General features: G+C 36.2%; 1 pseudogene; it reads left to right on the top strand.

Annotated features, from left to right (window-relative positions):
• LOC101603567 overlaps positions 1-7,579 on the top strand; it is a 76,734-nt pseudogene extending 69,155 nt beyond the window's left edge.
• Positions 7,580-15,548: the final 7,969 nt, after the last annotated feature.

Raw genomic sequence — 15,548 nt, 5'->3', positions numbered from 1 at the left:
GCCTGATTTTGGCTGAGTTTCCCTAGCCTTATTCTCCAGAAACTCCTTTGTTACTTGATCCAAGATTCTGTATTACACTGCTTTATAAGTCAGAAAGATTTTAAAATGTTAGACAGTCTTACCACTTTATATAGGGCTATGAGAAAACCCAATACATTCATTCATCAGTCATTTGAGTTTACTCTCAATACAGTTTGTTCTCTAAGTTAATAAAAATGAAATATCAAGCAAATAATGAATAATCTACACCATAGCCAAAGCATATATCTTTGACTATGAAGTACAATACCAGAATTTATCTATAATAGCTTGGAATTAAGCACCTAAAACTGAAATCAATACATGTCAAAAATTAAAAATGGTGCCAAAATTCAATTCAATAATTCCAACAGGAATACAAATTATAAAGCATATAAAGTTATTGAAAATAACAACAGCAAAGATAATAAAGAGAGAGTGAAAGACAGAGGAGGAAAGAAAGGAATGAAGGAGAAGAGAGAAAAGTAGTTTGGAAGGAAAGGATCCATGTTCCAAAAAGAATTAAACTTTGTTGTAGACCATGTTAGAAGTTAGCCAATGTGGCCATTTGACAAATAACTCTGTGCCTATTATGGACTGGTTTCTTCTTGCTTGTTTACTTATCTTTTTTTAAAAGACAAGTACAATACAATCACTGATGGGAGGAGGAAAAAAAGAAAGAAAAACTCTGTCCTCTCCAGAAACTGGAGCATTGTCTGAAGTCTATGTATGCAGGAAAGCCACATTTATGCTGGTACTGTTGAATAGCATTTCTTAGGCTGTGTCATGATTTGCAGAGACAGTTATGGTACCAATAACTGTGGGCTAACTCCACAATGCACGACCCATATACCTCAACAAGGAGGGTCCAATGGGAGGGGGTAGATCACAGATGAGCCTAAACAATGGAACCAAACTGCCTGTATTTACTGAAAAGAAAACTAATAAATTAAATTTAAAAAACAAACAAACAAAAAAACCATAGATTCAGAAATTTAAAAAAAAAGAAATTCTGTCTTCTTAACCAGCTCATCTTTAATTTATTTATTGTGACATCATTCCAAATACTTAGAAGACAAGATGAATGTGGGATACAATTCAAAGACCTCTTAAAAGGATGGAAAGACATTGTAATGTTTTTATAGATCATTTTGGTGCTGAATTTCTCTTCTTTCCTTTAACTCATGCTCTACTTATTGAGCTTACTCTGCTTCCAGTAGAATGGTTAGTTTTGAGTTTCATTAAGGAAGTTACCAGTGATTAAAACAACATCTCTATTGATTGATGGTTTGCTATGGTCTAGCTGCTAAAAAGGAAGCTTGAGACACAGAAAAAAACACAGTTTACTGTGAGGCTATGAGATACTAATTATTTATAACTGGAGCTCATGAATCACGTGATTAGATACTAGAGTTCTACTCTATTGTTTTCTATGCAGGCATTTGTTGTTTATTCATCAGACACGTATTAATAAATGTCTGCTGTGTGAATGGGTAACTGGAAACATAGAAAAAGAAAAGATTTTACTTCCTCCCTCAAGTTGCTGATGTTATAAGTGGGAGCATAGACAAGAATATCCTCTATTAGATACAGTAGTAATTTTTTTGAGGCAGAGTCTCAACTGAAGGCAAGGATGACTTGGATCTCACTCTGTAGCCCAGGCTGACCTTAAATGCACTGTGGCCATCCTATCTCAGCCTCCTGAGCTTTGGAACTAAAAGTGTTAGCAATAAATATCTGGCTAGTAATGGGTTTTAGTAACATGTATAAACAGGGATGAAAATACACATAGAATGTTGACTCATTCTCAATGGAAGTTGGAGGATAAAGAAAGCATGGGCTGTATCGAAGAATATAAAGTGAGGAAGCTACTACATAAAGAAAAAAAAACTATGTAAGAGGGGAAAAAACTATGCATGTCAGAACTGTGTAAGAGAACATGCTACACACACACACATACACACACACACACCAGTATATTACCACTGAGTGGGAGATTATGTGTTGAACAGGAGGCTAGAAAAAGTCAGAAAGGTATAAAGGGGTAAGTTTCATCATGTGTGCTATTCTTGGGAGTTTGGAATAAAATTATGGAGAAAGGACTTTATATTTAATTCCCAGAAATATTCATTTGTTGGTTTATAGGGATAATATCCCTGTAACACTTTCAAATATAAGTTTCCCTTATAGCTGCTTCCTTTCACACAGAAGGCATTTATTAAATCTTCATAGACTTTGGGGCTGGGGAGATGGCTTAGTGGTTAAGCGCTTGCCTGTGAAGCCTAAGGACCCCGGTTCGAGGCTCGGTTCCCCAGATCCCACGTTAGCCAGATGCACAAGGGGGCACACGCGTCTGGAGTTCGTTTGCAGTGGCTGGAGGCCCTGGCGTGCCCATTTTCTCTTTCTCTCCGCCTCTTTCTCTGTCGCTCTCAAATAAATAAGCAAGAATAAACAAAAAAATTTAAATCTTCATAGACTTTGAATCTTTTGCCAGGACATTTAGCTAAAACGATGGCCTTTAAATGGAACAATGATAATTATGTTAGGTAATCTGAACTGGAAAACATACACTATGTTGTTGGACCTGAAGATAAATCTGCCTATATTGCATTTTTTTACAAGACAGAATGGAGTTTCTGAGGGACTGGCAGTTTCAGGCGAGGCAGCATAGAAAATAGCCCTTATTGATGAGTTTATTCCTGATCCTGGGGTAGGATTAATTTTTTTCAGAATAGAAAATCAAATGTGATCAGTTTGCTAATTATAATAGAATTCAGACTACTCTGGTTTTCCCCAGATTCAGTTTGTTGATTGATAAAAATTGTATTCAGCAATGTGGCTTTTGCTTAAGATATACATCACTATGGAAGTTAATTCTGGGAATGAAATGATATATCAGAATTCTGAGAATACTGACTTACAAGCATGTAGACATCTTAAAGAGAATCTGACATTAATTGTGGCTATTTATATAGACTTATGTTAACCTGACTGATTGTTCTTACCCACTACAGAAATATTTCTTTCTAGAGAACTGGTTTTTGTTTACATAATCAGAGCACCATTTCTGAACAGAGCATCTCGGCTTTCCCATGAATATCTACAAACATTCACCCATCCCTGTTTGTTATGACACTACTTCTCATAACCTATCTTACATTAATCATAGTTTGGTGTGGACAGAAAATGAGTTTTCATTGGAAACTTATCAGCAATACATTTACAAAGTATTTCTTAAAAATTTTGAAACATTTTAAAGCACTTAAACATTTTGACAGATGAAATCATACCCAGACTACAATTAAATATAAAATTAATATTAAAGTAGGTCTCCAGGGAACAGTGATCTATTTTCAAATTCTGCTTGTTTTATAAATGGGGAAACTGATGCTCCTACAGTGGGGGTGATTTCCCCAGAGTAGCACAGCTGGCCACTGCCATATTGAAAATTAGAACCTACATAACTTGACTCCTATTCTAGTGCTATTTTTATTGCTGTAAGTTCAAGACCACTCTGTGGCTACATAGTTAGTTCCAGGTCAGCCTGGGCTACAGCAAGACTCTACCTTACCCCCCAAATAATAATGTTAATGCTAATGCTAATAATAATAATAATAATGGAATGGTAAAGCAACTGATACATTCATTGAATATTCTCTGAAAAATACTCATTGGCAGTTATGACTGCCATTATAAATTTCAAATACTGCTTTGGTACAAAACAACAAAGACTATAACAATAACAAAAATAACAAACCCAGTGGAAGAGATGACTGTTTTTTCATTACAAACTGGTATTCCTGTATATCAGTATGGTAGGTCACCATCTATGTTATTCAAGCAGCCAAATATAGTGACCTTTATTTAGAATCTATGCTTCTAAAAATGCACATCAATGTGAGTATATTTATATAATAATATCAATGGAAATGATATCTTTACCAGAAATTCTTGGGAATCAGATGTAACATAAGCACAATTGTTTTGCAGGGGGTGGTTGACACTTCTTGGAGATATTGTCATAGTAGAACATTATTGTTACATGGAAAAGTGAGGTGTTTGTTTTGGGGTATTCTTCCCATTTCTGAGAGATGCTATTTCTTCCTTAGCTTCTGCAGCCTGGATTGGCTCCTGATGGTTTCAGGGATGACTCTAGTAGATGATAGAAGGTTGAAACATTACTTTGGAGTTCTACCATGAATAAAATGGTAATCCTTTATTGGTTGGCTGTAAGGTTAAGATAAGAAATTTTGTGATCCCAGTACTCGGAGGCTGAGTTAGGGGGACTGGCATGAAGTTGAGGCCAGGCTGGGATAGTGTGAGACCCTACTTCCAAAAAGAGGAGGAGTTAGTCACTTGGAAGGTAGTATGCATTTTCCCCATAGAAAATAATGGTATTTGTGGCAATTAGGATACCAGACCACCCCATTAAAGTCAATGTTTCAATTCAATGTTTCAACTGTGGATTCTAAAAACATCCTCCTTCCTACAGAAACTTTAATAGTGTTGAAAGAAATGCATGTTTTATCATACTTCCAGGTTCTGGGATTTTCTTGGTTTCAAACATTACCAGTATCTCATCAAAATAGACAGAAACTGTAAAAGGAATAGGGTGAAACATAAACATTTCATCATAAAACACAGGATAAAGAAGAAAATAGAGTCAAGGAAGTAGCCAGTAATGTTACCAATAATAATCTCCCCAGGGAAAATGGAGACAGATATGTCAGCATGTTTGAAAAAGCATCTCCTTGACCAGGGTGGGAATGGGGTGCAAGGGTATAAATTAACCCTTACTGAAATTCTACTAAGGTCTAGTATGCCTTATGCATGCATTTTTAGCTCATAAAAGTAACAATTTATTTCCCTTTTCATAGAATGAAACTGAGGTGCTAAGAAATTAAGAGAGTTTCCTAGGGCCACAAAATTAGTAACTGGAAGAAAAAGAGTTATAATTAGATACTATAAAGTTCCTATAATGTACATTTTATTGATAAGGAATATTTATAAGCTAGTCATGGTATTGGTAAGGAAATTGAGGCAAAAGCTATAAGAGAAAGTCTTTTGAGATATGACTAATACATTTACAGGATCATTAGAAATACAACCATGGTATCTGGGCCCTAGTGCCTACTCTGAGCAGGGAAGTCCCTTAGGCACTTTTCAGGTCATAAACTCTTATTCTAGTAGACTACAGGCAAACTATGGTAAGTACAATAATAAAGGCATAAACTCAATAGACTACAATTCTGACTAAAGGGGTCCAAAAAGGGTTTGGAAGACAGAATAACATCTGGAGTTGAGATGTGAAGAATTGATAGTAAGTGATGGGTAAATTCACCTAGAGAAAAGGCAGTCTAGGCAAAAAACTCAGCATGAGTACAATGCCTACATATTTGAGCACTTACTTCTGGGTCAAGCACTGAGTTATGTAAATTGTTTAATTTATTCATTTATCCTCCATATTAATCCTATAAGTGAGTACTATTATTATGCCCATTTTATACATAAGGAAATGAAAACTCAAAATGCATTATTTAGCCCAACTCTACCTAGCTTAATGTGGAAAAATATGAAGGCCACATAAATAGTCTGCATAATTACCTGTTTAACAGGGTGGTTATATAAAGTATAGTGCAAGGGATATTTCTCCCTTTCTATTTATATGCTGAGACCTTAATCCCTAAAGGATGGCATTTGCCATTGAGACCTTTTGGAGATAAATAGTTTGGTAATATTTTGAATGTGAAACTTTCAAAATGAGATTAGAGACCCCACCATGTTTGGACAAAGTGAAAAGGCCAGTACAGTAGATCTTACCAGAAACTGACTGTGTTGGAAACTATAATTTTGAACTAAATTTTAGTCTCCAGAACTGTAAAGAAAATAACTTTCTATTTCAGTTACTCAGCCTGTGGAATTTTGTTATGCCAACATGAGCACACTAAGAAAGAGACGAAACTATTCAAGCTGGCTAGAGTACTTTGTGGAGGGATTTGAATGTTGTTATGAATTGTAGGCTTTCGTACTGCAGAGATGGCTCAGAAGTTAAAGGGGCTTGCTTGCAAAGCCTGACAACCTGGATTTGATTTCCCAGCACCCACATAGAGACAGATGCACTAAGAGGTACATGCATCCAGTTCGTTTTCAGTGAAAAGAAGCCCTGGCCATTCCCTCTCTCATTCTCTTTGCTTGAAAATACATTGTATAAAAAGGGGGAGCGGGAGGGATGGCTTAGTGGTTAATGTGCTCACCTACAAAGCCAAAGGACCCCAGTTCAATTCCCCAGGAGTCACATAAGCCAGAAACATAAGGAAGCACATGCATCTGGAGTTCATTTGTAGTGGATGGAGGCCCTGGCATGCCCATTCTCTCACACTCAAATGCTCTCTGTACCTCTTTCTGTTTCTCTCAAATAATTTTTCTTTTAAAAAAGACACATACTCTCTTTCTCTCTGTGTGTCTCAAATAAATAAATAAACAAATAAATAAATAGCATTTTAATTTGGGGCCAGAGAGATGAACCATCAGGTGTTTGCCTACAAAGCCTAAAGACCTAAATTCTATTCTCCAGTATCCACATAAAGCCAGATGCACAAAGTGATGCATGCATCTGCAGTTTGTTTGCAGTGGCTGAAGGCCCTGGCACCCTAATTCTCATTCTCTTTCTCTCTCTCTCTCAAATAAAATAAATAAATTAATTAATAGAATTGTGGACTTTGGCTCACCAATTTCTACTCCCTCCACCCAACTTTTCTTGTGGGTGAATATACTGTGGAAACAGAACCCTCTCTACACCATCCCAATCTCAGTTCCTGTCTAGCTGTTGACATGAAGATGACCAGTTCTGATATGTTCTGCATTTCTTAGTGCTATGGTCTCCATGGTAAGAAATTCTTTTGAGAGGTGGATGAAGACTATATCCAGGACAAACATAATTTTACTGGAATCAATCAGTAGGTACCTCATTATCTATAAGCTCTCTAGATTTGATCTTAGAACTGGAACCTGAAGAAAAGCTGCATGACAACCCCATCTAAAGTAACTTGACTGAACAGGCAGCTCATAGACATTTTATGAACTTATCTATTCCCGCAATATCTTCACTCCCCCAGGCATTGCTCAAATGTTGGGAAAGTACCAGCAGGAAGAATTTTGCTACTATCCTTTTGTGTACTGTGATAACTAGCAAATGGTTCCCATTGGCGTTTTGAATCATCTAGGCAAGGACTTGGTGAAACTCTAGTGTTTCAAGTGCATATGTACACATCCAACTCAATGAAGTACCATCACACAGACAATGCCTAGTTGGAACTGGTTTCTCTCACATTCTCTTCATGGTTCATCCCGAATACTGGCTCAAGTGACCTGACAACCAGTTTGTACCCAGGCTACACAGTTTTGTGAAGCATCTTATAGCTTATCAGTTGTAGCTCCAAGCTGCCAGCAACTTCAAGAGCCCAGAAAACTTAACTGTGATGTCACAAACTATCTGTTTCTCAGTCTTTGTCATTTCAATCCCTTTGCTTCCACCATTTCAGGAACCATTTATGGTTTTTAGAGAAATCATTATTGAGGTAGGCATATGGAATCAAGTTGCAAAAAGAATTTTGGATGTTGCTTATTGGTTCTCCAACACCACCTAAACTTTTTTGACCTACGGAAATGCTATGTAATCAGGTGGTATATTCAGTCTACTCCCACCAAGAAACCAATAAAGAATGATGGTAGCATATCCAGATGTTAAGAAAATCAAGTATCAGAGTTTGTGATAATGAATTCAATGGGTATATGAAGGAAATTACTTACTATTATGATTACAGAGGGTGTCATAGAGGAAACAGTCATTGATATGGGTCAAAGTATGATTTATGTAAGAAGAGGAGGAGGAGAGAGGGGAATGACATGTAGAAAGGCACAAAAGGAAGAGGGGGTGGTATGGCATTTGCTGGACACAGTCCAGCTTGGCTGAAGCAGAGTGGAGTTTCAAGGAGGATTGCAGAAGATAGGTTGTAAATGCTGTGTAATAAATTTTCTTGAAAGGTGAGATAAGGAAACTGAGAGTGGCTTGGTTATGTCACCTTTCATAAAGGTGCAAGATGAGATCAGCAACACCACTTGAGCTGTGTGCATTTATTTAGTTACAAAACAATAATCTATTTCGACTCTGAATTTTCTTTTTTTCTTTTTTTTCTTTTTCAAGGTAGGGTCTCACTCTAGCCCAGGCTGACCTGGAATTCACTATGCAGTCTCAGGGTGGCCTCGAACTCATGGCAATCCTCCTACCTCTACCTCCCAAGTGCTGGGATTAAAGGCATGCGCCACCACGCCCGGCTTTACTCTGGATTTTCTTGGTCAAGGAATGTCTGCCCTTGAAGAGTACTAATTGGGCAAACAACCACAAGGACTAGTTATACTAAGAACACAAGTAGAGGGGTATCCTTGTGCATGATGAGGGTCATTTTCCCTTAGAATTGGCTTGATGAAAGTAAGACTGGGAGCTAGGACAGATTTGCCTAGGAAAGTGAACTCTAAGATTGATTTCTAAGAATGAGGGAAAATAATTCTTATGAGAAATATCAATGTTTAATAATTTGCTATATTAACTTTAAAGCCATAGTGAGATTTTTATTTTCTTCTTTTCTGAGGGGCAAAAATTTGTGCAAGATGATATTCTACCTATAGAATACATATTAGTGGAACATTTCGGAGGTATGTCCACTGAGGGTCTGGTGCTCTTGCTTAGTTTAACCATTTTTTTTATTTTATCTTTTAAAATATTTTTGTTTATTATTTATTCATTTATTTTGAGAGCAACAGAGAGAAGGAGAGAGAGAGAGAGAATGGGCATGCCAGGGCTTCCAGGCACTGTAAATGAACTCCAGATGTGTGTGCCCCCTTGTGCATCTGGCTAATGTGGGTCCTGGGGAATCGAGCCTTAAACCGGGGTCCTTAGGCTTCACAAGCAAGCACTTAACCACTAAACCATCTCTCCAGCCCCGAGTTTAACCATTTTTTATTGAATTTTTTGTTAAAATAAGTACATTTTTCTTTCTGACTGCTTTATTTTTCTTTAGTAACAAAAATAGCACAAAATCTCTAAGATTCAGAATTTTATTATTAAAAGGCAAATCTCTCTCTCAAGTTCTCAAAGTACTGATCAAGGTAATGTCCATTAAAGTCAATTGGATCTTCTGTGTAGAAATCATTGAATAAAGATATAGGCATCTGCATTTTGCTGAGTCTTGCTGCAAATTTGAATATTAATTTTATAAAGAATATTTATATTTTACAGGGCACAAATTATAGGATTATCCAATGGAAAGAACAAAAAAGGAATAATGTTGTTACATGTTGGTAATTTCTTGTTACTACATGTGCCTATTTATTTATTCATCTGCTCACATAATAGGTGCCTTGGTTAGTCTAGCTCTATGCTAATTTATTATACAATATGAAGACTGCAAAGTAAGCACAATATATTCCCTTTCCCTCGGAGGATTATATTCAGAGGTATATATTATTTTAAAAGCTGGTTACAATTCAGAAAGGGAGATACTTTTATGATTTTGAGTGGCTGGTACAAACTTTGTAAGATTGATCTGAGTCTTGAGGAATTGATAGAAGTTGGAAACTATAAAAATTTATGTGAGAATCATAGTAAATATGCAAAGGGAAGACTAAACACAGCTTCTTCAGGGGACAACGGACTCTGGTGGCCACAGTAGAGGATTTGTGTAAAGTGGCAAGAGATGACTTTTAAAAAGCTGGTTGCTGAGTCTTATATGTCAGGCTAAGGAGATTGGACTCTATGCCTTAGGCAATGGGGAGCCATAATACCATGTTTTAGCACCTTATCCCTCAGACAGATATTAGACTAAAGATTAATTGTATCTTTATATATGTATCATATCACAGAGCACCATGGGCCGACATTTAACATTTCAGTATAAGTTAAGTAAGATCTTGAATCACAAAGTACAGAGGATGGTAATAGATGGAAAAAGGAATGAAAAAGCCTCATTAATATTTATATCCTGTCATAGTCACAGTTGCACTTCATTTCTTTGTTCTATTCTTAATCTACTTTAAATATTTTTAGCCATTAGCTACACTATGTAAAAGATTCTAATAAAAAGTTAGGACCATTGTGCACTGGGCATCAAATTTTCCAACAAGACATGAATCCCTTTAAAATGGGTCAGTTAAGAGGGAATGATGCCTTTAAATTGTCATGAGGATGACTTATACCAAATTGAGGGCAAATTAGGTGAATCAGTATTGTAAAAAAAAAAAAAATCCAATCTGTCCATACTGCAGTACACTTTTCCTCTTCAAAACTCATAAGGTATTAGAAGCTCAAGCCGAAATGCTTGGTGCTCTGATGGGGAATCTGTACCATGACATCGCTGTCTAACAACAAAGTAAAGCTGTATTTATATTATGCTGATTTCTCTGTTTTACACTGGAAAAAAAATGAAAAATTTGGATCACTATCCAGGTAGTTTTGGATAATTCCAATGTTAAATATAGAAAAAAAAATCACATTCAAACCACAAAAGGGTTTATTCAGGCTTACAGTTCACCATGCAGAGGAAGCATGGAAACAGGAGCTCACTTTCTCCTATTTATACAATGCCGTAACCCACCTCATGGAATGGGACCACCCACACTTAGGGTGAGTCTTCCTACTTCAAGTGTAAGAATTCAGAAAATCCCTCACAGACATTCACAGAAAAATTATTTTGGCTAGGTGCTTTTGTACGTTTTAACTAGATGTTTGACTGGGTGTGGAAAATATTCTATTTGTGATAAGGAAACTTTCTCTTCGTGATTTTCTTGTGAAAATTTTCATAGAGTTGAAATGCTAAAAGAAAGGTACCATTGTTAAGAAGCAGCTGAGAATTCACTTTTTCTCCTTCTCATTCCATCCTGTTGTATTTAAAACATAGTTGGCTATTAAAGAAGCAATGACATATGATTCAAAAGGAAAGACACATGCTTATCCAGAAGGACTCATTCTGTGACCAGGTTACTAGGGAATTTATGCCACTCTAGGAAGGAGTTTCCTTTGTTCCTGTCTGATTAGTAAAGCATAGTATTTGAAGGTGTACTCAAGAAATTGACATATTTCCTCTGTTATAATTACAAGAAGTTTTAACTATGACTAAAAGTACAAAATGCTATTCAGTAGTCTGAGGCAGGAAGATGGGAAGTTCAAGGCCTGTCTTGGCAATAGAGGGAGTTCAAAGTCATCACCTGAGCAATGTAGTAAGACCCTGCCTCAAAAAGCCAAGGAAAAAAATTACTGGGAAATGGCTTGTGGAAAAGTACTTATATGGCATATACAATGGCCTGAGTTCAAACTCTAGTTCAAAAACATAATGAAGCCGAAGCAACTCTGGGTGTAGTACTTAGAAATTTCTAACTCTATGACTATTGTCACTCTGTAGTTTTGACTTTGAATCTTCAAACTCTCCCTTTTGCCTCTACAAATTCCACTGTCAAAATTTCAATTTAAGGCCCAGCTTTGATATTCTTCTCTTCAGCAAGCAAGCATTTACTGACTATATAGGACAAAGAGATGTTCCTTAGAAATATCACATTGTTGACAATCTTCAAATGGTACTCACCACATTCACTGTTGTACCCAGGTAATTTGCTAATACTATTTTCTGTATTACTGGATAAATTGCCAAAAGACAGAGAATGTATCGCATATCTTTATATTCCTGCCCTACACATGCACACAGAACCTATATAGGGCCCAACATATAACAAGCCATCAGAAAATAATAACTGAACATGTACATATATCATTTGTATTTAATTATGGAATTTAAGGAATCTACATTTTAAGGAGATATATATGATTTTATGAAAAAGTAATAACTACAGAGATTTAATCAGCTTGAGGCTTCTGTACTAAGTTTCCCCATGAATGAGCTTCAGGAAACACAGGTGAAATAAAAGGTTAATCTTGCTTTGGGAAACCAGAGGAAACCTGATTTGGGGTAGAAAAATATATGGAGATTTAGGGAACATTTTTCAAAGGTCAAAGTCAAGATGATATATTTATTTCTAAAACTTTTCCCCCATGCTTTTAATAATTTGTACTTTGCTTTCTTTGTTGTTTCTTAACCTTTTGACTAAACTTTTGAGTATGTCTTTCATGATAGGTACCATGTTGGTATTGAAGTTAGATGGATAAAATAGAATCCCTGTCTTTAAGATTTCCTATGAATGTGAGGTTAAGGGAAATAAGAAGTAATAGTGATACCATCTAGAAATATAAGTGGGCATAATTAAAAGCCCTATTTCCTGCATTTCTGTTGATGTGTCTGTTTGTTTATGATAATTCCAAAGGCACACAACATAGGTAGGGTCAATGAGTTATTATACAGAAATACAGATTGGCCTTCTTGGCAGGAAAGTCATATTTTTCACCTGCTATGTCTTAGTATCTCTCTCTACCACCTGCTGAAATGTCAAGATTATGGCTAATATTCAAAGAATATGAATGGTATATACATGGCAGAAACAAGAAAGAAAAATGACATGTGGAGCCTATTTTCATTTCTTGTCATGGAAGCTTTCATTGGCCTACACATATATGACTAGGAGCACAGGACCTCACTTGAAACACGTGTTTATTTACACTCATACCCCATACTCATATACTCTGACACACATAGACACAGATAAATACAATGCCAAGCACACTTATTATATACATGTGCACCTACACACATTTACATGTTGGAAAGTCTGCTGGAATCTAGCCCCTGGCTCCTGATGTGTTCTGTCTTTCATGGTGTTATGTGACAAGAATATTGTATGATGTTCATTCAGGGATCTGCTTTCTGACCCCTCTTTCATACACTGCTAGTACCTTTCTTGTAAAAGACTTTGAAATGTAAATTCTCATTAGGGGAGTTGTCCCTGGAGTTGGAACACTTATTTCCAGGGGATCCAGATACAAACAACATAATCCCTTTACCTCTTTAGGACTGGTAAGTTCTTTTCACATAGCATATTTTCTTTTGTCAAGGAGAAATGTTTAAAAGTAACAAAAGTTTTAAAAACAACATGTGTGTTGACACTGTTTTCTGAAGATGTCTGTTCTGTTTATGCCCTATAGAGAACTCAGTTTTTGGTTGCTTTGGGGTCTGAGTTTATGCTTTATTGTTTGGTCAGATGGCAATGATTACATATCAAGTTGACTGACAGCTTGATATTCATTACTTTAGGGAGCATTCTACATGACTGAGGGCAATTTTCCTGGGATCCAATTCTCTGGTAAAGATTCCACTAACTAACAATGAGAGTCACAATCCCCCCCTTTTACATGACTAAGATTTACTGCATGTGAGACTGGTGAACTTGATTTGTTTTATGAGAATCAATAATACTATTCAGATACTTGCTGTATTTCAAACTAAATGGAACAATATCAATTCAGGCCATAAACAGTGCTGAGGAAACTTAAATGTCAAAGTTTTTGAAATGAGACATGAATTGAACAGATTCTCTCACTCCCATAGCAAGCAGCATGTTAGCTATTTTTAATTAGAACTAGCTAAATATAGCTCTTATCTTTATAGACTAGGGATATGGTTGACATTTTGCTAAACCTTTTAAAAATACAAGGGTTATTAATATGATGTTAATTCCTAGAAAAGAAAAAAAATATCTCAGACTTTGAGCTGACCTAGTTTAGAGGTCCAAGTCAAAGTAAAAGTTAATGGAAAGCAACCAGGGTTGAATAAACATGGGGTTTATTGCTGTCTTGGTAATAGCCTGAGATGAGAATGAGAGAATGGAGGCGTCACCATGACAGGAGATTTTTGAGAAGTAATTATAGAACTAAAATAGCAATAAAGAGTCTCAATAGAGAAAATCAATCACAGTTATATGGAGATCACCAAATATGTCACACTGGAAACGTTGTGTTTTAGTCCTGGGAAGCTGGCTTATGATTATTGGGTAGTCGCAACCAGCAGCTCTCTTCACATGAAGGGGCAGAATAGAAATTCATTGTGTGACCACATCTTTGATTGGCCTGTCTGGCTGGCTTCTGTGTTTTCCTGCTATGAATTCCAAATGCTGGCTATGAGCTTCCAGTTTGGCCTGGTCATGCAGGAGATGAAGATTATGGTTGACCTGAGCAGCCAAGCCACAGGATGCTTACTGTTTTGTCAGTGAGTGAAATGCAAAAGCTGTTATCTGAAGTGTCAATTGAGGTGGCAAACAGGCTTAGTGCAAAGGAAGAAGGTTGATTTTTCTGAACCAATTCCTGGAACATTTTATGAAACATTTTATGATCTCCATTCAAAAATTTAAGCTGTATCTTTTAATAAGCTAGATTTTTGGTCTTTTTACCTTTCTTTCTTCCTTAGAACAGTGATTAGGGACAGACCTTTTGCATAAGATTTAATTTTTCGCTTTGATCTTTTGAGGACTAGGGAACATGCATAGAGCATAAAATCTCTCCATGTTATGGAGTATTTTAAAAATAATTGTTAAAATGTATATTAAAACCCTCTCTAGTCTTTCATCCATTATCCATCTGGTAGACATTAAGGAAACATTTGAAGGGAAGAATTTCACCTACCTTTTTTAAACTTTTTAATCTTATAAGTGATATTGAGATTTGGCAAAAAAATCAGATACTTCAAATGAGCTAATAGGAAAATAATGATCATGAATGCACACCCAGAAGTAGTTATTGCGTTATAACCTAAATTTGTTTGTATAAGTATGTGTATTTATGCATGTAAAATATAGTTCATAATATATTTATATCTAACATAATTAAATACAAGATAGAATATAATAGAACATAAATACATACATATAGCTTTTTTAAGAGAATGTGCTGTTTTATATTCTACTATTTTATATACTTTAATTCAGAAATTTCGCTCAGTGCACATACTGAAACTAAGGCATTTTCCTTTGTTATAGGTTATTGTTCTCTTTCTCAAGTAGCCCAGCCAGATATTTAGCCTGTGAACACCAATATAATGCTAATAGGTGAGGTCTGTTCTTTACAAGTCAGGCTATATTCTGATTGGTTAGTGTCTTTGCCATATTGATAACCAAATACTAGAATATTCCTGCTCAATGTCAAGAGAAATTTTGAGATGCTAGAAACCACTGCATGAGTTGGAATTAAGCCTCAAGCAACCAAGAAAAATTCTTCTGGGTGCCAGACATCCATGAGAAATTTGGATATATGTGTCTTTCCTTCACCCCTACGCGCCCTCCCCCCCCCCCGCAAATAATTTATCAGGTAGTTAAGTAGTCCTGCCATACCAGCAACAAGAGATTACAGTGCTGCTGCTCAGTATTAGGTTAATTACCTAATAAATAGTGTAGCCAAGGAGAAACTAGAGGTCATAAACCTGGAATCGTCAGAGAAGGCCTCACAGAGAACGTTTTTGAGATAAGAGAAGGAAAATACAATTCAAGTAAAGGAATGAGCAAAGGGTATGATTTATTTGAGAAATAGGTTAGGTTTGTTTCCA

Source organism: Jaculus jaculus, chromosome X (genome assembly GCF_020740685.1).
Source record: "Jaculus jaculus isolate mJacJac1 chromosome X, mJacJac1.mat.Y.cur, whole genome shotgun sequence".
NCBI classification, from domain to species: Eukaryota; Metazoa; Chordata; class Mammalia; order Rodentia; family Dipodidae; genus Jaculus; species Jaculus jaculus.
The sequence above is the reverse complement of the archived record's forward strand: the minus strand, read 5'-3'. Positions and strand labels throughout refer to the sequence as shown.